Genomic DNA, 26,492 nt, shown 5'->3' on the forward strand with positions numbered 1-26,492 from the left:
TGGATGCAGGTGTTTGCCAGGAGGGTTTGGAGGGGGTGAGAAAACCAGTGGTAATCTCATGGGCGAGGAAAGAAGTAAACAGAGAGGTTTTATGTTTTGTCAAGCCCATAACATGGAGGTCATAAGTCACCTGGATATTGTATACGAATCTCAGGTGTTATTCGTACATGATGGGGAACACCCGTCCTTATTGGGAACCAGGATATACTTGGAGATGGTGACGGGGTGTTTTGAGGCAGGTGGAAGAGGCAGGGTTGAGGCACAAGGGGGATAGAAAGAACTTCAAGGGGAGAGGTTTTTGTAGTTGGCTGTGAGAGGGCTCTAGGGAAACATTTGGGTCACAGGAGTGAGAAATCCAAGGAATATGTAGGAGGAATATGAAGGAGAAAAGAACTGGAAGGTATGCTTGGTCCATTAGCGGACATGCTTGATATGCCAAAAGAAAGTGTTGAACCAAGCGGAAGGCTCTTTAGGCCAGAGCAAAATATGGGAAAACTGGAATTTATTACATTTAAATGCTAATGAGAAAGAGGGCAGAGCTGGCCTCATTGCAGACGGATAATCCCACATTTGCTCTATCCGTGAGTACTACTGCTTTACATGAATAGTTACTCTCTGTAGGCAACTTTGTTTTTGCAAAGATAGGCCTGTGGGCACAGGCTTAATGAAGGGGAACTTGCACTGCCCATGAAAGGAGCTCAGCAACCCGTTTGAGGCTTTTGTCTAGACAAGTCAACCAGCGGTAACACACCACAGCACACGCCTATAGCCTTTTCAATACCAAAGCTTTGCGCTGTGCCGCAACACCACTGCTTCGGAGAAGTCTCTACAAACTCTACAACACCTTGTTAATGATAATTCATATACACACTCAATAGAATAAAGAGGACAACACCTTTCCTCATGTGTGCATACTTTAAAGACTATCTCCAAATGGGATTGTGCATAAAATGAATAGCAAAGCTACCATCATTAAATTAAAAGGAGGAATGAGAGTAGAAAAACGCTATTTAAATGGCCCATTAGGGGTACTTGTTTTTTGCATGAGTCAAATAATTATGTTAATTGTTGTTTTGTTATAATGTTTGCAATTGGAGTAATGTTGATTGTGATGCACATATATTTTTCTATTTTTTGTTGTGTGACACCATGCAGAATTTAGGCATCTGTTTATTTAAGTGAGAATGGATATAATTTCGATGGTTGTATACAACATGCATTTAGAATAATCATGTACTAAATGCCACTGATTAATTTAGGTAATCACTATTGTACTTGCTTTGCATATATTTTTTCCTGCATTAAAATTTTTGTCTCTCCTCTGTCTGTATCCCATGTGATGCGGGTGATTAGGACTGACCCCTATATAATTTTGCTGCAACACCACTGCTCCAATGCTCCAAAGAGCAGCGACCAAATATACCTACAATTGCAGAGGTGTTGGTGTTGCAGCTTACAGTAGAGTGGTTCCAACACTGGGAGCTGCCAGTCTTTTACCAGTAGCAAGAGAAGTAGGCCCCACTGACTGGGAGAGTACCACACTCTTCTACAGGCCAAGAGCTTACCAGCAAGCCTCCGCTGGAGATCCCAGTTGTCTGCCATCGTAGATTGGGATGGTTCCAGGGCTCGAGTCAGGGTACCACGCGGTTGGACGGCGTCCCCCGCTTATTTCACCGGGTGGACGCTATCCCCCCCCTGCCAAACAGCTGGACTTCGCTCTTTCGCCTCTCTGGGATGAGGAGCTCGGAGCTCACAGCACGCTGCGCTTGTCCTGACTCCTAAGATGGAATCGCATCTAATGGGTGAGCGAGGGGAGGCAATGAGCCCAATGGTGCAAACCACCTTTCGTGACGTCACTTCCTCTAGTGATGTCACTTCCGGTGACAGTGTCCCCCCACTTCTTTTTTTAGGACTTGTGCCCTGGATAGTTCCATTCCTAAGACATCATACATTCTCCTGGGCATCGCTTTGATTGTTTCTCTGGATCTCATTCCATTTAAACACCGAAAGCTAACCAGGAGGCCTGCCACCTAGAGGCTGTGAAGAGATATTGCAGCAATCCACTATATCTAAGACTCAGTCACTTTGTTTGGCTCACATAGGAGTATTTGTCATTAGAGGGCATGATCAGTGTGAACAGCGAATTCGTAGTGTTCTGTTAGATTAGCACAACTTGCTCCGGATTAAAGCAGCCGTAGTATTTAACCGAGAAAACTCTTGTTCTTTTGCACAGCCTGCTCAAGACAGAGAACTATATATAAATGTACAGCTTTGCAGTGCTTTTTTTTGTTAAAAAAAAATAAGTGCCATGGCTCTTGTCAGGAAGCCACTGCAACTTGCACCATCATTTGCCCCTACCAGCTCTGTCAATGACAGTACCAATATAATTACTAACCTTCACACTCTTACAAGTGTGACAATTCATACTATTCCAGGTCTCCAAAACTATAAGAAAGGCTTGAGTAGCAGGTATTAGTTATTGTTAATGTATATTGAATTAATAAGCAGCTGGTGTGCTCATCCCTAATTTAGTCAGACTGCGCCACCCAGCGGTTGACTGTTATAAGTGCAAGTGCTGAATATTAAGATCTGGTACGGAGCTCCGGAAACCACCGACTCAAATTAAGCACTGCTGCTTTGTCTCTTGATAGGAACTAGACTAGATACAAAAAAGCATTGAGGATATGTAAATCTGCCACTAGCCCTCGCGTAGTATTCTCTGTCTCGAAATGTTTAGAATCAGCTTGTAAACTCTAGCGCCCTGGGAGCGGACGGTCTGAGGCAGAAGCGCTTCCCCATGTTAGTTTTATTTGTAAGGACCTTTAAATTAACAGCGTTTTAATTTATGATGTTGTTTTACTCTGTGCATTTCTATGAGAATATCTTTGTATGTGTTTTATCTGTTTTTCTGGGTGGATTTGACAATGAACACATTTTAAAATGATAAAGCGGCCTTCTGCACGTCTTACAGCGAGTCGGAGTTACTACCTCCCCCCAAACACAAGCTCTGTCCTGCAGCGTGATTCCAAAAGTACAAAATGACCGAGGCTACTTAAATGTCTTCCCACGTTCTTAATTTAATTTAATGCATCTGCTGTTATTCTAATATTTCAGGCTCTGAACAGAGAGAAACACTTTATCTTGACCGAATGAAATATAAGAACTTGAAGTTGAATGATGTAGGAAGAAACAGAAGTCACTAACAAGGAGGCTCTGCCCTGTAAAGGCGGTGATGTTTTTCTGTTTTAAGCCCACAGGGGTCACTGAAGAACTTTGTAAAGTTTGAGACAGCTGAAGCGACCAGTGAAAAACAAAACGAAACGCATTTCTCTCCTAGAGCAAAGGTCACCGGTTCGGCGCTACACGGGTTGCCATTGAACCTCGTTTTCCTTTCAGTTCTGCCCTAGCAGAAAGCACCCCGCTGTCTCGCTAATCCAGGCATGCTTGCAGCTGTACCTAGCTTCCTGGATTCAAGAACACGGCCATAAATTTCCCTTTCCCGGCAGCACATGTTTCAGTCTGGGAAGTAAACAACCCCTTAGCTTCTTTCTTTCTTCACCCACTGCTGTTATTTATAGGGCCGCATACAAGTTAAATGATTTGTAAATTAACCCTTGTCCATAAAGATGTAGTGCGGTTTTATCAAAGCAGAGTTTCCCGCTCGAGGGCGTCTCTTGGGTGTTTGGTAACGTGGTTTAATGACTTGAGTTTGCCTGGGTTGAAAGTTGTGTAATATTGAGGCTCTGCAAGGGACACAATTCCATAGACGGGTGTGTACTTGCCTCACATGTTTGAGGAACTGCAGATAGGGAGGGTTGCCACCTTCGGGAGAGAAAAGTACTGGGGGCCTTATTTATGAAGGCCTTGCGCCGCCGGTGCGTCACTTTTAAAATGGGAAAAAGTGACGCACCGGTAGAGCAAGGCCTTCATAAATAAGGCCCAGGTTGTTTTAAAAGTCTGCAAAGGCCAGGACGTGATACTAAATACGATTACAAACAAAACGTTTAAAAAAAAAATAATTTGTAGCATGAGTTTACTGTCCTTGTTTAATATAATTAATAGCCACGGATCATTAACTCAGCTTTAGAGCACATTTCAATGTGTTTTCTATTTCAATTCACTCTTTGAAGTATGTACAGATAAGGGGTAAAAAAACTTGCATTTTGTGACTTAGCTTATTTTTGTACTGGCAGGGTCATTAAAATACCAATGGTGTTGGTAGAAAAACGGTCAGATGGCAACCCTAAGCGTGCAGGAGAGGGTCCGCTGTTGCAGTTATATGCCAGTACAGTGCCTGTTTCTACATAAACCTACCACTACATGGGATGTCGTAAGATATATCATCTCTGCGACACACTTATCAATGCCACTACAGGTCCCAAGCATAAAGAGAAACGCTTGACAATACCTCCACGGCTTACAAACCGCATCTTTTCTGCCCGGTCACCTTCGTCTTTTGCTGGACCCTGTATTTTTTGCTGGCTTTAGAACTCTGTGCTCTTTACCCCTGCTTACCAGTAGTGAAAGTGCCTGCACTCCCCCTTTAAACATGATTGGGTTGGGGTATTCCTGATTGCGCAAGTGACTTGTTTGTAAGTCCCTGGTACAAGGTGTAGAGAGTTCACCCAAGGGCTGGAAGCTAAATGCCACTTGTGGTCTGCAGCACCTATTGTGCTGTTCACTGTAGTGGTATTGCAAGCATGGTGCCAGACCTCCCCTGTGTAGCCTGACTGTTGCTGTGCAAACCTTCAGTGCAACCTGTTAACATACCTGTTTGAGAGGTAAAAACCTTCCTTTTAAATATTAATAGCCCCCCTCCCCCTGTGTAGACCTTGTATCCCTCAAGGTAGGGTGTGTAGTATTTAAAAGTAGGACATGTAGAAATGTAACATTAGCAAGGTAACATGTCACCACAGTGACTAGCCACTAAAATCTATTTTCTCTGCCGGAAGGCCGATTGGTCCACAGAGAAGTTCTCGGAAGCAATATTGAATACTAATACTGTATCTCGGGAATGGGGCCAGCTAGAAAAATAATTAAATCTCAAAATTAAATAGTTATTACAAATCCAATTCAATTATGAATTTGGATTTTTACTAAATATTAAGGAACAGTAACTTTTAAAGAGTTACTCGCTACCCGCCTGAACTGTCAGAAGGCTAATATGCATAGACTTCTGCCCATTCTCAGCCTGTGCTCGGTATTGAATAGTTGCGAAAAAGATGTGGAATGCCTCCCAAGTGCAAACAATAGGCTTACCTGATTGGGCAGAAATGACTCCTCTAAAGTACACAGAATATGCAGGGCAATATCCCATCCTCATCGCCAAAATGTGGTACACAAACAAGGATGCGTAGTCCAGGTGTAGAAGTAGATTCTTCTTTATTCACAGGTAGTTAGGTGGCAGGTTACAGGATAGGAAGTTACAAGGAGAAACCCCACCAGGAGAGAGCTACCAGCTCCTCAGCCTGAGATGACCAACTGACAATCTCAACACAGTGAGGCACACTAACATTCCATGATGTCACAGGACATTCTGATAAAGTGGTAGAGAGGGAAAATACATGTATGCATCCTTTTTGACACTACAGTTTCGATTCCTGCTTGACAGGTCTGTTGAGCCACATATAACACTTGGGGAACACTGGAAAGGGAGAGACCAGGATGCCATGACAATTTTTTGTATCCACTGTCTGGTTGTTGAAAGACCATGCTTTATCCTACCAGATGTCTGACTCTGGGTTTTTTGTGTGTACAGTGCCTGACTCAAACTTGATTTTAGTTAGATGTGGGAAGAAAGGCACTAGGCTTTCCTTAGTATACAATTCACCCCCCTCTGCCTCCAGCTCTCGGAATCCTAGGTGAGTGTGGCCAGAGAGTTATGCCACATTGGATGACATACTGCACCGTTTGAAGTAAGGCAAACAGAACCTACTGTAAAGTAAGTAGGTTAGGGTCTGGGAACTTTTATCCCATTAGTTAGGACATGTCCAGGAGTCTCCCTCATCCAGTAGCTCATAGGTACTCACAAACTTTCTCTCGGGGGCCAAATTTACAGTGTGGTTTGTGTCAGAGGGCCTCACCAGTGAGGGCGGGTGTCAGTGTGGGAGGGGGTGGGGCTAGAGCAACAAAAAAAACTGTGACCATGAGGTTGAACACAGGTCCCTGCAGCGGACGCCTTCGTCCACTGAGCTACCAGACCCGGCATACACACATCTCTCTCATATATATATATCTCTGTCTCCCTCCACCCCTCTCTCTCTCTATCTCTCTATCTCTGTCTCCCTCTCTATGCCTCCCTCCCTATACCTCTCTCTCTGTCTCCCTCCCTCCCTCCATCCCTCTCTCTCCCTCTGTCTCACTCTGACTGTCTCACTCCCTTTCACTCCCTCTCTCTTCCTTTCTTTCCCTCACTCTGTCTCACTTCCTCTCCCTCTCTCTCCCTCACTCTCTCTGTCTGCCTCTCTCTATCTCCCTCTCTCTAATTCCCTCTCCCTCTCTCCTTTCCTCTCCTTCCCTCTCCCTCCCTCCCTCACCCTCCCTCTCCTTCCCTCTCGCCTTCCCTCTCTCCATCCCTCTCCATCACTCCTATTCCCTCTCCCTCACTCCCCTTCCCTCACCCTCCCTCACCCTCACTCCCCTTCCCTCGCTATCCCTCACTCTCACTCCCCTTCCCCCTCTCCTCCCTTCCCCCTCTCCTTCCCTCATTCCCTCCTCTTCCCTCCCTCCCTCACTCACCTACCCTCACTCCCTCCCTCACTCCCCTTCCCTCACTCACTTACTCCCCTTCCCTCACTCCCTTCCCTCCATCCCATTCCCTCCCTCCCTCCCCTTCCCTGACTTTAGTGGAGAAGTGTGGCTTAATAGTTAGAGCAGCAGACCCTGATGCAGAGGTCTGGCCTGGGACCAGGGTTCAATTCCCGCCTCGGTGGGTCTTAGGCTCAATTTCCTCGGACCTGATCATTCTCGCCTCGGTGCCTATTCTAATCATGGGTCCCACTCTGCAACTCTGGGCAATAGCTTGCTTAATCTCCACAACGGCCCCAACAGCGCTGGGATGCCTGGCTTCTACTTGGGGGTGCCCAGGAGTGGACATTTCACAGGGAAAAGCCAGGAAGGGTTCCACAGCGGTATGCGTTACAGCGCCAGGAAGTGCGCTTTACAAGTACTAATTACATTACATTACTCCCTCCCTCGCTCACTCACTCCCCTTCCCTCACTCCGTCTCCCTCCCTCTGTCTGTCTCCCTTTCTCTGTCTTCATTTCTCGGTCTCCCTTTCCCTCCCTCTCCCTCCCTCTACCTCCCTCTGTCACCCTCTATCATCTCACCCTGCCTGTGTGTCAGCCCGGCTGAGACAGCCTCCCGGGCGCACACACACAGCCACACTGAGCACTTCAGAGGTCTTTAAAAGACCATTTGCATGTTAATTTGGCTTTGCTGAATTTCACCTCCTCTTAACGCCCCTGCAGCTCCACTCTGACTATCGCTGGAAAGAATCGCCCGGCCCCCACAGAGCAGCAGTGTTTGCAGACACTCTTTAAAAAAAATGTTTAAAGCACGGGTACGATGTCTGCTAGGTCCGCGGGCCGCCAAGGGAGGTTTGTCGAGCCTCTGGTGGCTCGCGGGCCATTCTATGAGTACCCGTGCGCTAGCTCATGCCATGTATAAATGAGGCATCTCAAGGCACACATTGGAGAACACTTTCTCGACCTGAAGAAAATCAGAAGAAGACTGGGCCTGCTGTCTTTGACCTGAGAGGAACTCTAAAAGGAGGGATGTGCTCTGTTGTAACCAGAGCAAAGAAGTGGACTCCAAGGGCTGTTGGGCTGTAGGTTGTTCAAGCTACAAGTAAACTAAAGCTACTAGCGGCTTTTTCTTGGAAGTACCTAGCTGACCCGAAGGAGCTGGGCCTGGACTAGACCTGCAGCTTATCTCTGCCTGACAACATATGAGTCTTTAAGTGTCTCCTATCAGGGTCTCAGAGGCTTTAGAAGTGAATTATGTTAGCATTGGATCAATTTATAGAAAGGTCCCACTCTTAAGAGGCCAACACACCATAAAACAACTGTTGCCTGCGCCTCCCAAATTCACCATAAAACACTTTTACAGTTTCAGAGTGACCCTTCATCAGATCAACACAACCCATCTGCCCTCTATTCACCCCTTGCGCTTCCTATGATGGAGACACCTGATATGGGAACAAACCTTAAACACACCTTGAAAATTGCAGCAGTAAATCACATTTGGCCACAGGATGTAATACCTAAATAAACGAGTCAGATGCACACACTCATAAACACAAATAAATGTACAGCAGAGATATTTCTCCTTGTTACACCCCCCTGGGGAGACGTACAGTTTTGACACATTCCCAGGTTTAGAGATCCTCGTAAATCTAGGAATGTGTCAAACCATGAGTGTTGCGTGAGAAAACCCACTGCAAGGCCCATGGAACACCCCCTGACACAGTGTAAGGCAGCACAGCGACTTGTGCTGCGTTGCCTTACACCAGATCTACGAGGCCATGAAAAGCCACTCATCGATAAGGGTCTGCGCCGCCATATCATCATAAAATGTGATGCACGGGCAGTGCAAGGGGCTTGTAAATAAGCCCCTAAACACCAGGGGTCTCATTTATGAAAAGTGACGCATCGCTGCGTGAAAACAGGGATGCGTCACTTTTCACTGCGCACTCCTTGCGACACCAATGATGCGTCATATTTAATGTATGACCCATCATGTCGCAAGGACTTACAGATACGTCAGTATTTCTGACGCATCTGTAAGCGCAAAAGTGACGCATTGCTGGAGTGTGTCACAAAAGTGACGCAACTCCAGCAATGCGTCCTTTCACATGGGGAAAGCCCCATGTGAAAGGGCTTGCGTCAGTCTTACGCCTGCTGTGAGGCAAGCGCAAGATTTTTACGCAACAGCGTCCTAAAAGTGACGCAGTGAAATCTCATAGATTTCACTGCGTCACTATTACGAGGCTTTTTGCGGGGGAACGCCCCCTCTGCATACATTATACCTGACGCAGGTATAATGTGGCGCAGGGGTTTAAAAAGTGACGCATCTACCTAGATGCGTCACTTTTTAAATATGGCGCAACAATGCGCATGTTTTACGCCGCCGATGCGTCACAAAAAGTGACGCATCAGCAGCGCAAAACTGACGCAAGGCCTCATAAATGAGGCCCCAGTTTTGTAATCTGGGAACATTCATAGTGCAGAGCAGGTTTGTCCCGGAGCAGATGCTGGATGTACATAGGGGCCTACACAAGACGGTGCAAGAGCAACGCAAGTCCTAAATGAGATTTATGAAGCCAGCAAGGCCACTTTGCGTGGTCCTGAGTGGCTCCATCAATCAGGAGCAAAGCAATGCAGCGTACATCTCTACCTTGCACTTCTATGTGCCAGGGAGGTATTTCAATGGATGTTGCATGGGTGTTCCCACTCAACGTCCATGGTTTTTGATGCATTCTCAGATTCATCAGCATTGGAAAACCTGGGAATATCCCACAAAGATACGCATTTCCAGAGAGGGGTAAGAGGAGTAATATCTTTATTTCTCCTTGTGCTGCAGCACACATAGAAAGAGGAATTTGTCTCTTAGGATTGTTTTAGTGCAGGAAAGTGCCCTGTCCTGCACAAAAACAATCCTGCATGCAACACAAGCACACTTGCACCATGGTGCAAGAGCGCCTGCAGTGGCGCTAGACAGCTAAAAGGGCTCTAGCGCAAGTGAAACGGTTTGAATGAAAGGAATGCACCACTTTGCCTTGCAAATGGTGCATTCCTGCCCTTACCCTTCATGCAGTGCAGTAAGGTGACTTGCTGTTCTGCGTCACTTTTCTTAAATCTACCCCATAATTTATTTTGCACAAGCATCATCCACTCACCCACAGAGCGCAGAGAGAAACAGCCCATCCCCATGATCACACCATGTAGCTACTCTTTGCTGTTGTGCATTGATGTCTCCTATAACTTAGGTTAGAAAGCAGCCACTATTCTCTGAGATATGCTGCATTTCTGCATATCACAGGATTATGGTGGCGTAGAGTTCCCACTGTATCCTTTTTTCGCTTGGAGCCCATGGTACCCTTGCTATTGCACTGTTCTGCACCAGGCTGTATACAATCAGGACTGCAATAGGGTCACTGTGCACCCTTGAGACAAAGTTTATGGAGTCAGTTGCTAAAATGTGCCTGTTTGGCAAATGACAAACTATTTCCCTACATTTCTACTTTGATGTTGTATGATGCCTGGAGATTCCACTGGTGTAAAGACTGCTGTGGCTTTGCACTGCGGCCAGATCACACTTTGACCAAGGATCGCCCCACCCAGCCCCAACAGTGTGCAGGAAGTGTAGGAATCTGGATCTTTATATAGTATACCAAAAAGAGGTATACCGTGGAAAGAGTCAGGTATTCCCTTACTTGGGGACAGGATCTTTCTCTAGCAATCCCAAGATGCTCTTCTAAGGGATAGTGTGGTCGAGCAGCCTTAGGCTTATCAGAGATGAGTGTTAGACATCTGTTGCACACACAACCAATAAATGATACACACGACTTAATAAGGAGATTCCCACCAACTTATAAAAATAACACTTATATTTATATACCATTAAGCACCAAATGCATCAAAATCAGGAGGAAAGTATACTTTTTAAAATAGCAGGTTTGAAGAAAGCTGTTTTTTTATACTTTAAATAGTAATTGAAGCACTTCGCTGCAATATTAAGGTAGGAAGGAAACATACGCTGTCTACGGTCACTTAACAACAACTTATAGGACTAATTTTCTGGACTTAAGGAGAGTATGGGGCAAGGGCCAAGGCAGCACCAACAGTTCCCTTCGGGCTGCACTGGGGTGGCCAGATGCAGAGGTGCCTTACAGTGTTGGGGGCCCTATTCATGTTTATGATGATCGGGCAGTCGGAAGAGAGGCTGCAGGCTTGGACTGGGGAACCAGTCGGGCTGAATCAACAAGGGACTCAGGCCTCACGATGTATGGGGATGTGGGGACACCTTTGGTCCTCTTCTACCCGGGCCAGGGGCAGCGGGTGCAGAGGGGTTTTCATCACCAGGATCAGTTGTGATTGAGGGGGCCTGCGCACAGAGGCTGCATGCAGTGTCAGGAAGCCCACAGTGGACAAGTCTAAGGAGGGCTTTGTCTCTGGAGGGCCGGGAGACCAAGCTGGCATCATTGGCCAACTTCAGCTCATGGTAGGAAGCATGAGTGCAGTGGTGATATGCAGCATTGGGTTTTTGTGGTTCCGGAGTCTCACAGTCTTCCTTAGGGTGCCCGCAGGATGCAGGGAAGCCGCTGCACTGCTCCACGGGAGTCCTTGGGTCTTTGTTGAAGGCAGGCAGGCCTCCGAAGCTTGGGAGGCACAGCAGCTGCAGGACGAGATTACTTTTGGTGCACTCTGTCAGGAATAGCAGACAGGCCGGCAGGGCTGGCGCAGGGTCAGTTGCTTCTTCCACAGTCTGTGCTTTTGCGGTCCTTAAGTATCCTTATTTTAGGTTGGCAGGAATCTCATTTCCTGGTGCCAGGGCCCCCCTACATTCTGAATTTAGGAGCGTTAGGGAAGTGTAGGGAAGTAGCCAATGGTCTACTTACCTCTGGGGTCACTATGCCCTCCATATGACCACTTCTTGGGGGAAGTGGGCATAGCTCTTTCCCATAATTCCTAAGTTTGCCATCATCAAGATAGCTAACTTTAAAAAATCACCTCCATTTCAGATCACCCACCTTAGGAGTGGCACTAGCCTGAGGGTGGACACGCCTATCTGACTAGCTAATTTTCCTATGTATCCAGGTGCCAAAGGGCGGTGGACAAGGAGGGTTGGCTTCCTCTCCTGTGAGAGAAACCAGATTTGCATACCAAAGACAGTAGATGCTTTGAAGCTCCACTGCCTTGGAATGCTAATCCGCAGGTCATTCTGTGGGAGGGGTTGAAAACCTCCCCACCCCCTCCCCCTGTTGAGCAGGCTTGGTTTCTGGCCTCCTGAGAGGAAAGGCCCTCACCGTCTGTGGTGGCATAAACACAGAAACCTGTCAATGGTGTCAGGCTGGTACAAACCAGTCAGTCAGCACACCAGTATCTGGTAGGTTGTCAGGGGGCAGCTCTAACATGCCCTCTGTGTGCATGTATTACTAGATCTGATACAGGCATCAGTGGGGGTTTATTAATACAAGCTGTCGGATACCAAACATCCCTATTTTCAGTGAAGCCCTCATGTAGCTGGGGAACTCGTTTTCACCAGTGTCCATCCATGCTTTTAAAATGGCTCCCTGATCACTTGTACTGGCAGTTATGGAACTGACCAGTACGGGGTCATATCTGCCCATGCAGTTATGTCCTTGCATGTAGTATGGTGCACCCTGCCTTAGGGTGGTAAACCTGCTGTAGGGGTGACTAACTTATACTGCATGCCTGGTGAGGTATCCATTAGGGGGGCACCATTCGTGCTGCAGCCCTTGGGGACCCTCTTTAGTATCTCAGCCATGGAGAAGTGTGGCTCAGGGGTTAGAGGCGGCAGACCCGGAAGCTGAGATCGGTCTTGGACCAGGGTTCAATTCCCCGCCTCGGTGGGTCTTGGGCTTAAAAATTCCACGGACTCGATAATTCTCGTTTCGGTGCCTACTCGACTCACGGGTTCACGCTCTGTGACTCTGGGCAATAGCTTGCTTAATCTCCACTATGGCCCCTCGCGGCGGGATGCCTGGCTTTCACCTTGTGGATACCCTGCTGGGGTTATCTCACAGGGGAATACCAGGACGGGTTCCCAAGGCAAGCGCCTTGATGCCTTCGGGTGATACGTGCGCTATATAAATCGCAATACATTTACTGGGGGTACCATTTACTAGGGACTTACAGTGGGCAATAAAGGTATCACCAATTGAGAAAAAAAATTGCATAATTTGGGGAAAGAGCTCTGAAACTGGGGACCTGGTTAGCAGGAACCACATCAAATACGAGGCAACAAGTGGTGGTGGGATGAAGTGACCATGTCGAAAAGAGCACTTTCCTACAGGAAGGAAATGAATTCCCTTTAGCACACAAAGTTGTGGTCTTTATTTTGGTGTCTATGTATTACTAGTCTAAACCGTTATGGGATGGTCACTTTGTCGAGGATGCCCTTAATACAACTTTCTGAGTGTTAAGGTGCCTGAATAACAGGGAAGTCTGTCCAGAACTGAGGCATTCAGTTGTGAAACAAGTAAGATAGGCCAGAACAGTTAGATAGCTTGATGTCAGTGGGGCAGAGTATGCCTGGCTTTCTTTTACAAATCAGAACGCAATAACAAAGTCAAGAACTGGAAACTGGTCTACCTATCCACAGGGCGTGAACTAGAGACTTTCTTAGTAAATGTGGGATCAAGCACATAAGAACTTCACTTTTATAATCCCCAGCTCAACAGCGAGGGGGAAAGGGACAACAAATTGGTAAAAGGAACCCTGGAGATAGCGATCAAGAGTGGTCTGCGAATGGAGGAGGCTGTTAGAGATATGGTTTGGGCATTACATTCTACAATTAATTATCAGGGTAAGAAGATGAAAAAGTGGTTTGAACTTGATGATGTATTGGTTACATGAGTCAATTACTGGTTGGAGAAAGAATACTGAATTTGAAGAAAGTAGCGCGAGGCATAGGGTCGAGAAAGGTGATTGGGTTAAGATTTGATCTGGGAGAATATCACCTGGTTTATGAAAATTTAAGGGACTTACAGAGTAAAAAGCGTCTCTAAAAATTGGCGAGAGTTGGTGAATGGACAAAGATGGAATGCTATGAGGGTGGCTTTTTATCAAATGAAGGGTGACTGCAGTAGGATGCGTGAAGGTGACATTGGATGCAATGGGTTTATCTTGATGACGGACAAGGAAATGTTGGGCTTGTACAGAAAAGAGGGTGGAAGCCGAGTTCGGCTTCAGGCGATGCTCAATGACTCAGGCGACACTCCTCAGGAGATAGAGTGGAAGAATAGAAGAGCCAACACGTTCCTTTCACACTTTCTGTAGAGCACCTGTGAGGTAGAGTGATTTTGTTTCATAACAGCTCCAAACTTAGGGATATTTTGGACCATGGTGCATTTTTTAGTTCTTCTTTATAGTTACATCTTTTAAGTTGGTTTATCCCTATTCCTTAAGCAATGTTTATATTAAAAATATGTAAGGTTTACTTTTCATAGTGCTGTATTTATGTCATATAATCTTCATGTCTTTCCAAAAGAGAGAAATGTTGTAACTTTAAATTGACTTAGAATGTCTGCTAAAAGGATTTGTTATGAACTTAATGGTTAGGAACTTAATGGTTCCTGGAGTCATTTGAAACACAGCTGGCCTTTGCTAAGTACGTCTAAACCCATTCGCCAATACACCTGCAGAAACTATACATGTACTAGTGAACGTATTTATTACAACACATAGCAAAGTAACAAGCCAAGCAGTTTGCGTTTCATGTGCAGTGTGGGAGCAAAATCGTACTCCAACATTTGGACACCCCAAAATGTAGCTCTTTCAGTTTCCCCACAGTTTACTGGATCGGAGATGGTGTTAAACTTCAATTTCATTAGGCAATGTGTCCCCCACTAAGGCACCTTTCCAAAAAGCAATTAGCAGACTAAAATAGTTTATTAAATAATGGGGTTGACTCAATAATTGAGTTCTAGATCAATGTAAATTTAGAGGGATTTCTTACAAAAATTCAAATTAAGCGGTACAGAGTGAATGCAATGATACAAAGTTGTACCGAGTAAGTAAAATCAGAAAATATTCTGAGTCTCAAGGGGGAGTAGAATCATAAGAAAATTGCGCCAAATCCCTAGCAGCACAGAAAAGCTCAAGGAAATCTCTGCTTCTTCCCTAAAATCAAGGGATCCTTCTAGACTATTCTTGCATAGTAAATTGGGAAAGCTGTAGAATCATCATTGTGTGAGCAAAAGTATCATTTCTTTAGCAAATCAGAACACAAGAATAAGACACGTCATTACCTTAACACATAAGCACCATCCGATTTCTAAAACAATGTATCCAACACCCTCTATGTATGAAGTCCTAATACACTGATTAATATCCTGAGGCATGGGTGATTTCTGTATGAGCTTTATTAACTCGCCTCGTCCACCAACAGGAGAAACCAACGGCCTGTTCAGAACCCTCACCGCAAAGCTTTTCAGAATATGGTCAGTTTTGTGACATTGTAGAGTCGCCCAGTAGCCAAAAATGTGCAGGATCCCACATTTCAAGTCCTGAAGGTTTCATCCCAACCAGGTCAAGAAGCTCTTGAAAGCTGAACTCTTCAGTCTTGCCCTTCAGTAAGCTCAAGCCAGTATGAGGTCGCGAATAAATAATCATGAACATAATCACTCATTCATTCATCTGAGCTTTAACCTCTCCATAAAACAACCTTACTACATTTATGGTCTCTCTGTCTAATCCTGTGAGGTATAGCTTTATCAAACTTCCCCATTAATAAATAAATGAATGTTACAATTATTGATTGTAAGGTGTGTTACTGTTAGCCCAGTGTGGTCAAAGCAAGCAAAGCTAGGATCCAATCACAAGTCAGATGATACAGTATGCCCAGTGGGTGCCTTTCTCTCTGAGCACAGCTGGCCAGGGGTTCTCGCACTCAGGATTAGTTTCTGCAGACCTGGATCTAGGGCAGCAGGCAGCAGTACAGCCTGGCCCAACCCAACCCAACTCTCTGCAATACCCCTGTGGGATCTAGAATGTAGCTGCCTAGCCCCCTCTGAACCCTCCTGGTCCTTCTATTTGAAAGGTTTGATATAGCACTGGCTAGACCCGGAGGTATCAGAGCACTTTACATGAGTATCAGACCATAGCTGCAGGTTAGATCGTTACAAAGGTTGTAACAAAGCATCAGTTATTAGAGCATATGTACAAAGTTACATGTTCGGTCGAGACAAACAATAAGGGCATATGCGTAGGGGAAAAAGTAGGCAAGGGGAACGATTCAGGGGGGAGGGGGTAGGAGCAGGGGAAGTAGACAGCGAATGAAGGAGGGAAAGAGGAGGGGGAGGGGGAGAGACACAACATGAAAGAAGAAGGGGAGGGTAATGAGGGCACAAACCGGTATACGAGTAAAAGCTGCGTCCAAAGTCCAGTAAGCTGTGATCCCAGGGGAAGTGATATCATTCCCCCAACTCAGATGCGAGACGCTTCTTTTACACAGTGGACTCTCTCAGAGGGGTCTCTGAGACTCCAAGGCCTACCTACTGGATCCTTCTCCAAAAAGGGGTACGCAGATATCACCCCAATTCCATTTTACCACCTGTTTATGGCAGGTGATAATTGGGAGTTGAAAAGGTTGCTTTATTTGGTCTGGAATAAAGATCTGCATGCATCTTTTTAAGCAGTAAAACAAAGTCAGGATGGTAATCCCCATTCCAGGACAAATAACTTGTTATAGCTGGATTTAGACAGAGGGTTAACAGCTACAAATATTAGATCTGGCAACCTGTTATGAAAAAAGTTAAATCTGCCCAACTCAGTTCAGTTCAGTTCTTTATTTATTTTGGTGGTTAAAAACCATCATAAAAATACATAATGCATTACATATCCACATACAATCATTTCTAAACATTGCAATATTAAAAACACATTTTTTATAAAAATTATTATTTACAAACGTTAATCGAAAGGAGGAAGCAGTTAATTCATATCATCCTACATCAACCCCTGGTATTTCTTAATTTGACCACAATTTTTAAAAAACTCATGATAGTATACAGAGTACGCATCTCAGTTGCTCTTTGCAAGAATAACAAAGCAGTTTTAGCAAGGTAAATTTTTGATTCCTTTAAAATGTCCACCAGAAATCTTCGGCGCAGGATTTTATAAAAAGAACATAGTAATACAAAATGAAGGGTGTCCTGCGGAGACCTATTGTCGCAGCCGCAGGGACCCTTCTGCTCAATTGTTAACGTAAAACCAGACGGGTAAGCTAATATGTTATGTAACAAATTGAGCCTAAAACGAGTCAATAAAAACCTCTCATGTTGACTATACATTAAAAAGAGATACGGATCCATAGCCATTTCATTACTTACAAGAGAGTGTGCTACTACCGATGATTTATTAGGGTCAAGTTGATTCCTCCTGGAATCAAATTTTTCTAATAACTGCTTTGAACATGATATTTGCAAGAGCTATCAATATTTGAGGGGTCAGTAAATAACATTTGCTGATCAATAGACTCTAGGGTTTCTTTAATGTCATTTAGACAAGGGATTTGCAGCCATCTGTCTCTCCGGAGACAATCCTCAATTATCTGTCTAGTTAATTCAGCATTTGGATTTAGCCAAATTCGAAACCAGGTCAGAATTGGTCTCACTTTAATCAGGTCAGATATATATGGGGTGCCAAGCTCCTTGTGTGTGACTGCTGCCGGGATGCTCTGAGGTAACTTTAGCAGTTTCTTTAGGAATTTATCTTCCTCTGCTTGTTTCTGGTGTGCATCCCTAAAGCCCCACACCTCTGCCCCGTAGATAGCTTTAGAAGTACTGACCGCTCTGTACAATGTCATTACTTGCTCAGGGGACCAACGACCCATTCTTCGTGCAAAATTGAAAATGGCACCATTCGCTGAGACAAGTTTCCTGGACCTTTCCTCAATCAGTGGGCCAAACCTAATCTTTTCATCAAACCAGAGACCCAGATATGGGAAGGTATTCACAGGGTCCAGAACGTGAGTTCCTATTTTGAACACAAATCTCTTGTGAGGTTTTTTCCCTGCCACCATGATGAAAGACTTAGTCAGATTAACAGAAAGATCTAGATTCTTCATGAATGTCGCAAAGCCTCTGATTAGCTGCTGGAGACTTACTGCTGTTCGAGCGAGAAGGACTGCGTCATCCGCGTACAAAAGTACCGGTATGTGACGCGATCCCACTCTTGGGCAGTCAGTCCCCAGTATCAGCAGGGTACTCTCCAGGTCATTTATGTAGAGAGAAAATAGGAATGGAGCCAGGATACACCCCTGCCTCACCCCGCTAGTGCACGGGAAGGGATCAGTACTCACCCCCCCTCCCCCCAAGCTATAGCGGACCTTGGCAGTGGTGTTCCAGTGAAGTTCCTTGAGTATGTTAATCAGGTCTGGATCGATTCCGAATCTAAACATAAGTGCCCAGAGTTTAGTTCTATTTACATTATCAAATGCCGCTGCAAGGTCCATGAATCCCATGTACAGGGTCCCTTTATCTGATTTAATATATTTGGCCGCTAGAAGGTATAAGTTGAGACATTGGTCACTAGTTGACTTTGCTTTTCGAAACCCATACTGGGTATCCACCAAGGTGTTGTGTGCTTCAGTCCACTCTGTCAGGCGGTTAAGAATTACTCTACCTAATACTTTAGCTGAAACGTCAATCAGCGAGATTGGCCTGTAGCACTGTGGATTATCCCTACAGCCTTTCTTGTATATGGGAACAATCACTGCAGTTGACCAAGATCGCGGAAGACCAGATTTGATTGCAGCATTAAGTACTCTAGTCATAATCGGTGCCCATAAGTCGGTATTACTTAAAATTAGGTCTGGTGGGGGTGCCATCCGGGCCTGGTGCCTTATTACGCGCCAGCCCTAGCACTGCTTTTAGAACTTCCGGCAGAGAGAATTCTAACTCAGTTGCTCTGGGGCCCTCCCAAATTCCATCCCCGATAACTACCTCCAATTGATTATACAGACTTTTAAAGTGGTTAATCCATTGTTCTGGGAGTATATTGGTACTGATTACTGGGGAGCTTGAGTCTTGGAAGCAGGGTCTGTTTACAATTCTCCAAAATTGGGCATAGTCCCTGTTTTCTCCTGCTTCTCTGAGGTCTGCCCAGACTTCCTTTTGGAGTGCGGTCTTCCTCCTCTTAACCTGCGTTTTATAATTCTGTCTACAGGGGGCAATTTCATTCTTGTCTCTCGGGGACTTCTTTAAGGTCTGTTTTAATTCTCTCAGTGCCCGTGAGCAATTTGAATCGAACCATCTTGGGGAAGATATTTCCTTAGCAGGCAGCTTAGTTTTTAATAATCCTTCCACTATTTTGGTTAGGGATTCAAATGCCTGGACCACTCCTCTTCCCTCTTTTGCAAGGTCTAGACAAGTCTCTATCTGTTCTTTCCCTTTGCCCACTAAGGTACTATAAAAATCTTGTGGATTAATCATTGCCCATCTTATGCGCCTCCCTTGGTCCGTTGGTTGGATTACAATATCCCCCCCCCCAGGTTTTTTACTGGTAGATCATTATATTTAAGTTCAAGAGAGAGGGGGTTGTGGTCGCTAAAGGGGCTCCACTCCGTTCTTACTCTTATAATCTGCTCTTTAGCAAAGGCAGAAATTACTATAAAGTCTATTATAGACGCACAGCCTCTTCCTTTGAATGTGGGTATGAGAGTCTCCCCTGCTTTCGTTGGCAACAGGTCCATTGTGTGGGTAAGGGCAAAGCTATCTAGGAGCTTCATCAACAGTGTGCCCTCTCTGTTATGTTAGAAATGAGGTCCCTTTTCTACAGGACAGGAAGACCAATCAGGAGAGATGGGGAGTAGCTTTGGGCACAGATGACAATTAAAGTCCCCCATCAACAGAACAATTGGTTCGGACCCCCCCCCTGCCTTAGGTCTGTTTCCTCATTTAGCCTACTCTCAAGCTCTAATAATATAGGGAAGTTTCCATCAATTGGGCCCGAGTTGTAAAAATTTAGAATTAAAAATCTCTGCCCTTGACCCTGGAATAACACTGCTTGTATGGTGTCTGACGCCCAGTCTGGTTGTGACCAAGTGCCCTTTAGGTCTAAATCAGCATATATCACTAGACCTCCTTTTGCCCTCCCAGATCTCACTTCTTGGGCCGGCCTGAAAAAACATTTATAGCCCTCCAGTTGACAGGGGTCAGAGTCTCGCGCCCATGTTTCTTGTAAGGCTATAATATGGAAGCCCCTTATGTATTCTTTCCAATCCTTATTATTTAATTTACCCCCCAGGCCTGCTACATTCCAGGACAGAAAGGCTAGTCCTACCCTATTAACTTTCCTTCCCTCTGTGCTGAGTTCCTTTATTCTGTGGTCTTCTATTTCTTGGGATTCTGGGGCACTATCATTCTCATCCCTCTGTTTAGAGGGTTCTTCTATCCTCACTTTTTGCTCATTCTTAGAACTAACAGGTCCAACCTCTGTTACGGGACGTGTACGTTCCCCTGTTGCAGTAGTGGTTGCAGGCTCTTTCTTTGTGGAGGGTAGTCAATCATTTTCATCGAGCGACTGCAAAGGGGCAAATCTGTTTCTCCACTGAGAATAATCTCGTGGGGGTAGAAACTGATCAGGGTAGTTTGTGGATCTGGCTCTTTGGGTATGTAGTGGCCTTCCAAGATTCCACATTACATTGTCAGCATTGTTACTGCTCCATCTCCTAGGGTAAAAATACCCCAGCGGGAGCGCACAGATTGTGCTGGTGTGATTTCTGTTGGAATTCTTCAGAATATAATCCACCAGTCTAGTATCTCTGAAATTTGCTACAATGCAATCCCCCCTTATGTCCTTTTTCCTACCTCCAAGCCAGTTAACTCTTCTTACATGGACTATCTCCCCTCTTTCCCCATTATGTAATGGTCTGTGTATGTTCAACCACTTGGAGAATTTCGCATGTAATTGGGAATGCAATTCTTTGTCTGAGGCCCTAATTTCCGGAACCCCCGCGAATACTATTACAAAAGGGCTGGCATCAGGGGGTAAATTTATATGCGGGGGGGGACTATCTGGGATATAGAAAGGATCAAAGTCCATGTAGGCTGAGCTATAGGGACCATTTCTTAGATGATGGTCTTCCTGACCTCTTTGTATTAGCGGTTGTAGGGGGACTTTATCGATATTTTTAGAGCTCGTCTTGTGATTAAATCCCCCTCTCTGCTCTTGATTAGATCCCCCTCTCTGCTCTTGAGAAGCTTTTGGGGCGTCATGTATCTGGGAAATCGTGTGTTGGGTATTGCTGACACAGTTGTTATTTGACAGTGTGTTATTGTTAGTGCCCGCATTACTTGGTTGGTTAGGGCCAGAAGGGGGTTTCTTAGTTGTAAATTCTATTATCTTGCTTTGTTTGGTCAGTTCACTCGCTATTTTATCCACCTTACTTATGATAGGTTTCAACTGAGCGATTATAAAAGTTTCCAAGTGTTTTTTAAGATCTCCTAAAACTCCCTCAATCCATCCTGGTGGATTTGTGTTTGTGTGCACCTTGTCATCTACCAGGATGACCTCTTGCCTATTTTTAGCTCGGCCGTCTCCTGTGAGTAGCTTATTTTGTCTCTGTTGTCCCTTAGTCCTCCCCCGTCGTTTTGGTTTTCTCTGGGGGCTCAGTTCGCTATGCCCTGAGGTTTCTACCCCCGGGGAAGGTGGGAGTTGGGCACAGAGAACAGCCTCAATTGGGTTATTTGGTGAGGCTACGTTTCCGGTCATGGTTGGGCTGTCAGCTAATGTGAGATCTCTAGAAAGAATTGGAGTTGCTACTATAGGGTTGGGTGAGGCAGATAGGCTCCTTTCCATGCGTTCTATTTCCCTGGATACCTTCTTTAACATTAAGTCAATTGCTGTGGGTTTTTTCACTTTATTTGGGGCTAGATCCTTTGTTTCGGCCAGAGTTTGTGTAGGGGTTTCGGCTTGGCGAACTTTGCTCATGACCGAACGTGTTTTAGGGTGATTAGACATAGTGTGTGAGATTGTAGACTAGCTCTTCTCCTCTTCTCTTCCCCCAAAGGGCAGACCAGGGATCCTTCTAGTGGGTGGCTAGCTATCTCAGTACTCTCTATATCTGTAAGACTTAAACCCCAGCCCCCCCTCTTCCTAGGGCAACAGCTGAGTATCACCGGGTTCATTTGGAGTATTAAATCCAGGCGACCAGTCCAAGTCCAAGATAAACAGTACCTGTCACAATGAGTCCGAGCCAAGGGGGGTGGCCCGTCCCGTCCCTGGTCGTCCCCGGACGGCCACAGACGGTCCACCCTTGTCCCGGGCTTCTCCCGGCGCGCTCCCGCAGGACGAGGTTCCGGTCCGACCTTTAAACGCCTCCTGGCGCCACACACAGTTGAAGGCGGCGTCCTTGCCGCAGGTAGGGCTGATGGGAATTGAAGTCCTGGTGCGGAGGGGGGGGGGGCTCGGCGGAGCCAAGCCCTGCCGAGGGGAAAGGCGGAGCAATGCCCGGCCCGTGGATTCGAGCGGAGCACAGCCCGGCCCTGGTGCTGCTAGAATTTCTGCCCAGAGTCAAAGTTTTTCCACTGGGTCCTCGGCCCCGGTCCCACCTTTAAACACCTCCTGGCGCCACGCACAGTTGAAGGCGGCGTCCTTGCCGCAGGTAGGGCTCATGGGAATTGAAGTCCCAGAGTCAAAGTTTTTCCGCGGGTCCTCGGCCCCGGTCTCACCTTTAAACGCCTCCTGGCGCCACGCACAGTTGAAGGCGGCGTCCTTGCCGCTGGTAGGGCTCATGGGAATTGAAGTCCTGGTGCAGAGGGGGGGGCTCGGCAGAGCCAAGCCCGGCCGAGGGGAAAGGCGGAGCGATGCCCGGCCCGTGGATTCGAGCGGAGCACAGCCCGGCCCTGGTGCTGCTAGAATTTCTGCCCAGATTCAAGGTTTTTCCACCGGGTCCTCGGCCCCGGTCCCACCTTTAAATGCCTCCTGGCGCCACGCACAGTTGAAGGCGGCGTCCTTGCCGCTGGTAGGGCTCATGGGAACTGAAGTCCCAGAGTCAAAGTTTTTCCGCGGGTCCTCGGCCCCGGTCTCACCTTTAAACGCCTCCTGGCGCCACGCACAGTTGAAGGCGGCGTCCTTGCCGCTGGTAGGGCTCATGGGAATTGAAGTCCTGGTGCAGAGGGGGGGGGCTCGGCAGAGCCAAGCCCGGCCGAGGGGAAAGGCGGAGCGATGCCCGGCCCGTGGATTCGAGCGGAGCACAGCCCGGCCCTGATGCTGCTAGAATTCTGCCCAGAGTCAAGGTTTTTCCACCGGGTCCTCGGCCCCAGTCCCACCTTTAAACGCCTCCTGGCGCAACGCACAGTTGAAGGCGGCGTCCTTGCCGCAGGTAGGGCCAGGCGCGGTTCATCCATTGGGGCTTAGCCCCCCCTGCCCGACGCCACCCGCAGCTCCCTCATGACAATCATGTCAATGAATCAACATGACGTCAGACCGCCGGGCGGGCGTCATGTTGATTCATTGACATGATTGTACAGACGGCAACACAAGTACGCATGCGTGGGGACGGAGGGTGAATTTTTACCCGTGCCCACGCATGCGCACTTGTGTTTTGGCGGCGTTGTGCATGCCCATCAGGAGCCCTAATGGACGTGCTGCGGGCGAGAGGGTACCTGTGCCCCTGGCACCAGGATTGGCCAGGGGCGCTGTGAGCCTGTGACGTGTGCGGGACCGGCAGCAAGGTAAGAGTGTGTGTTTTTCGGTGTTCCAGTAAACTAGCTTGCACAAATGACTTGAGATAGTTCAGTGTGTTAAAGCATCTGCTGCAGAAATGTGTGCGTCTATTCCAGGTCACCCGTTTATTTCACGGCATGGGGTTTTGGAAATGTAAAAATTCTCAGAATTTCTTTTTTGATAGTTGCAACAACAGCCTTCAACAGATTTCATTTTATAAACATTTTCCAGAAAATGAGTTAACAACTGTCACCACAAATATAATGTACTCTTTGAACTAAGGTTATACAATTTCAAAATGTTAACAAACGGTAGAGGCGGAATAGCATGATATATGCATTTATTATTGCATGCATGTTGGTGTATCTTTGTATGTGAATTTGTATAGTACATACCTAGGGCTTACAGGATGGCAAATACATGGGCGGTAGAAGGTTTCCAGCATAAAAAGGTAGGGGTGATGTAATATGTAAACTGGCAAATCCTTCAACATCGATCCTAAAGGCTTGTTAGAGTCCATAATTTATTTTTATATGGTCATAAAAATACATGAATGATGGATGGATGCAGGGTGGGTGCATTAATGATTGTTCGGTGGATGGGTGGGTGGATGGGTGCATGGATGGATGCATGCATGATGGGTGGATGGATGCATGAATGATGGACGCAGGATGGATGGGTGGGTGGATGGGTGGATGCATGAATGAATGATGTATGGATGCATGATGGGTGGATGGATGGGTAGATGCATGCATGATGGGTGGATGCATGATGGATGGATGGGTGGATGGATGGATGCATGAATGATGTATGGATGGATGCATGGATGCATGCATGATGGGTGGATGCATGATGGATGGATTGATGGGTGGATGGATGGATGGGTGGGTGCATGAATGAATGATGTATGGATGCAGGATGGGTGGGTGGATGGATGGGTGGATGCATGAATGATGTATGGATGGATGCAAGCATGATGGGTGGATGCATGATGGATGGATGGATGGGTGGATGGATGGATGGATGGATGGGTGGGTGCATGAATGAATGATGTATGGATGCAGGATGGGTGGGTGGATGTATGGGTGGATGTATGAATGATGTATGGATGCATGCATGCATGATGGGTGGATGCATGATGGATGGATGGGTGGATGCATGAATGAATGATGTATGGATGCAGGGTGGGTGGGTGGATAGATGGGTGGATGCATGAATGATGTATGGATGGATGCAAGGTGGTTCGGGCTCGCTCGCTGCGCTCGATCGCTGCGGTGCAATATGCAAATTAGTTTACGCCTCACCACTTTCAAATGTCACCAGCCGCCCCTGGGTAGGGCTGTTGGGAATTGAAGTCCTGGTGCGGAGGGGGGGGCTCGGCGGAGCCAAGCCCGGCCGAGGGAAGAGGCGGAGCGATGCCCGGCCCGTGGATTCGAGCGGAGCACAGCCCGGCCCTGGTGCTGCTAGAATTTCTGCCCAGAGTCAAAGTTTTTCCCAAACTGCCCAACTCATAATCTGCCCCTTAGACTATGACTCCCAGAAGGTATTTGGTTGATAAATGAAACACGAGGAGGACCAGAAATAAGGTATCATGACAGGATTAGACGTGGTGTACCACCTGTGCACTTCAGGTCTCCTTGAGTACTGTTTACAGTTCTAGTCTTCTCTGTAACAATCCTGGGTGCTGTAGTCTTGGTTTGCTTCCATTAAACTAACTACATTAACACAGCCACAACTGGCCTCGATGGGCCCACTGTCCATGACAACATGCTGTGACGTAGATACCCTCAGCATGGCATAAACCTTGCTATATCTGCTCAATTCTGTGCCTACATCAAGTTTCTTTCTTGACTCTGTAGCACAGGTGTATCACAGGATTCTACCCATTCTGTTTCGTACCTATGGTCCTAAGTCCTGCAGCCCTAATATTAACTGCACCCACCACGGAATAAGCTCTATGCAGGCGGCTATGGGTCTACAAAAGAAAGAAGGCAGGCAGCTCCGAGGGGACGCCAGAAGTGCTCACATGAGCCCCCCTTCCCCTTCAGCACCTCGCAGAGGATAAACCGGGGCTTGAAGTGCCTGTCAGCAGGCTTGTTTTTTCTGGTGAGTTCAGATAAGAGCCTTTCAGATTGTGGGCGATGACGCCACAGAGCTGACCCTGTTTGGGCAGCGCGGATCACTCATCGCTGATGAAGCGGCCATTATCAGCCCTTGCGCCGTCCATTGTAATTCTTAGAGGTCACGGGGTCAGCGCCTGAAGCTGTTATGTTACCCCGGGAGCCGCAATTAGGGGCAGGCTGACAGCGGATTTCAATTAATGAGTTCATAGGTAAACAAAGCGGCTGTATCTGCAATGTCAGACACACATCATCGAGACATAAAGAAACCCCTGCTTACAAGATGGGGGCAGAGGAAAGCTGGACGCAGACCCCTTTCATGTGAAGCATAAGTTGAGCATAATGGGGATAATTACTCCTGATGGTGACCCCAACTGGCACGTCCACGCAGCAGAGTCCGCAGCTATGTGACGTGCCACGGGCCAGCTTCACAGTGGCTGCCGTGAGGATGCCATGCGGCCTCTGGCGACCAGCACCAGCTAGTGCGCCCACTCGCCACCGCGTCTCACCCTTTGTTAGGCATGAAACACGGAGGCCTGATTTCTACATATGCTGGCGTCAGCTTAAAGGAGTTTTGAGCTCTGCTGCCCTTCTCAGTATAATAGTTTGTGTTGAAGAGATCACAGGATTACGCTGGCATGGGCGAGCGAAAATGGGCAACCGCCCAGTTCATATGAGGATACTTTTCATTTATTTTTGTTAGAGTTATTTAAACAGAGCAAACCTATCCAGAGCTCAAAAGGGGCAATCCACTTTTACACCGGGAGTGTGGAATGACAGCTGATACTGTAACCCTAGTAGGCCTTCCATTTGGCAACTTACAAATGGTTTCCACTGGAACCAGTAACAGTGGAAAGATATTTCGCCTTCCTTCCAAAATATTATTTTGTACCTCGAGCTCTTCCATTGTATTACAAAAGGCATTTTCCTGCCATTTTATTGTCAACCGGTGGT

Source organism: Lissotriton vulgaris, assembly GCF_964263255.1.
Source record: "Lissotriton vulgaris chromosome 9 unlocalized genomic scaffold, aLisVul1.2 SUPER_9_unloc_1, whole genome shotgun sequence".
NCBI classification, from domain to species: Eukaryota; Metazoa; Chordata; class Amphibia; order Caudata; family Salamandridae; genus Lissotriton; species Lissotriton vulgaris.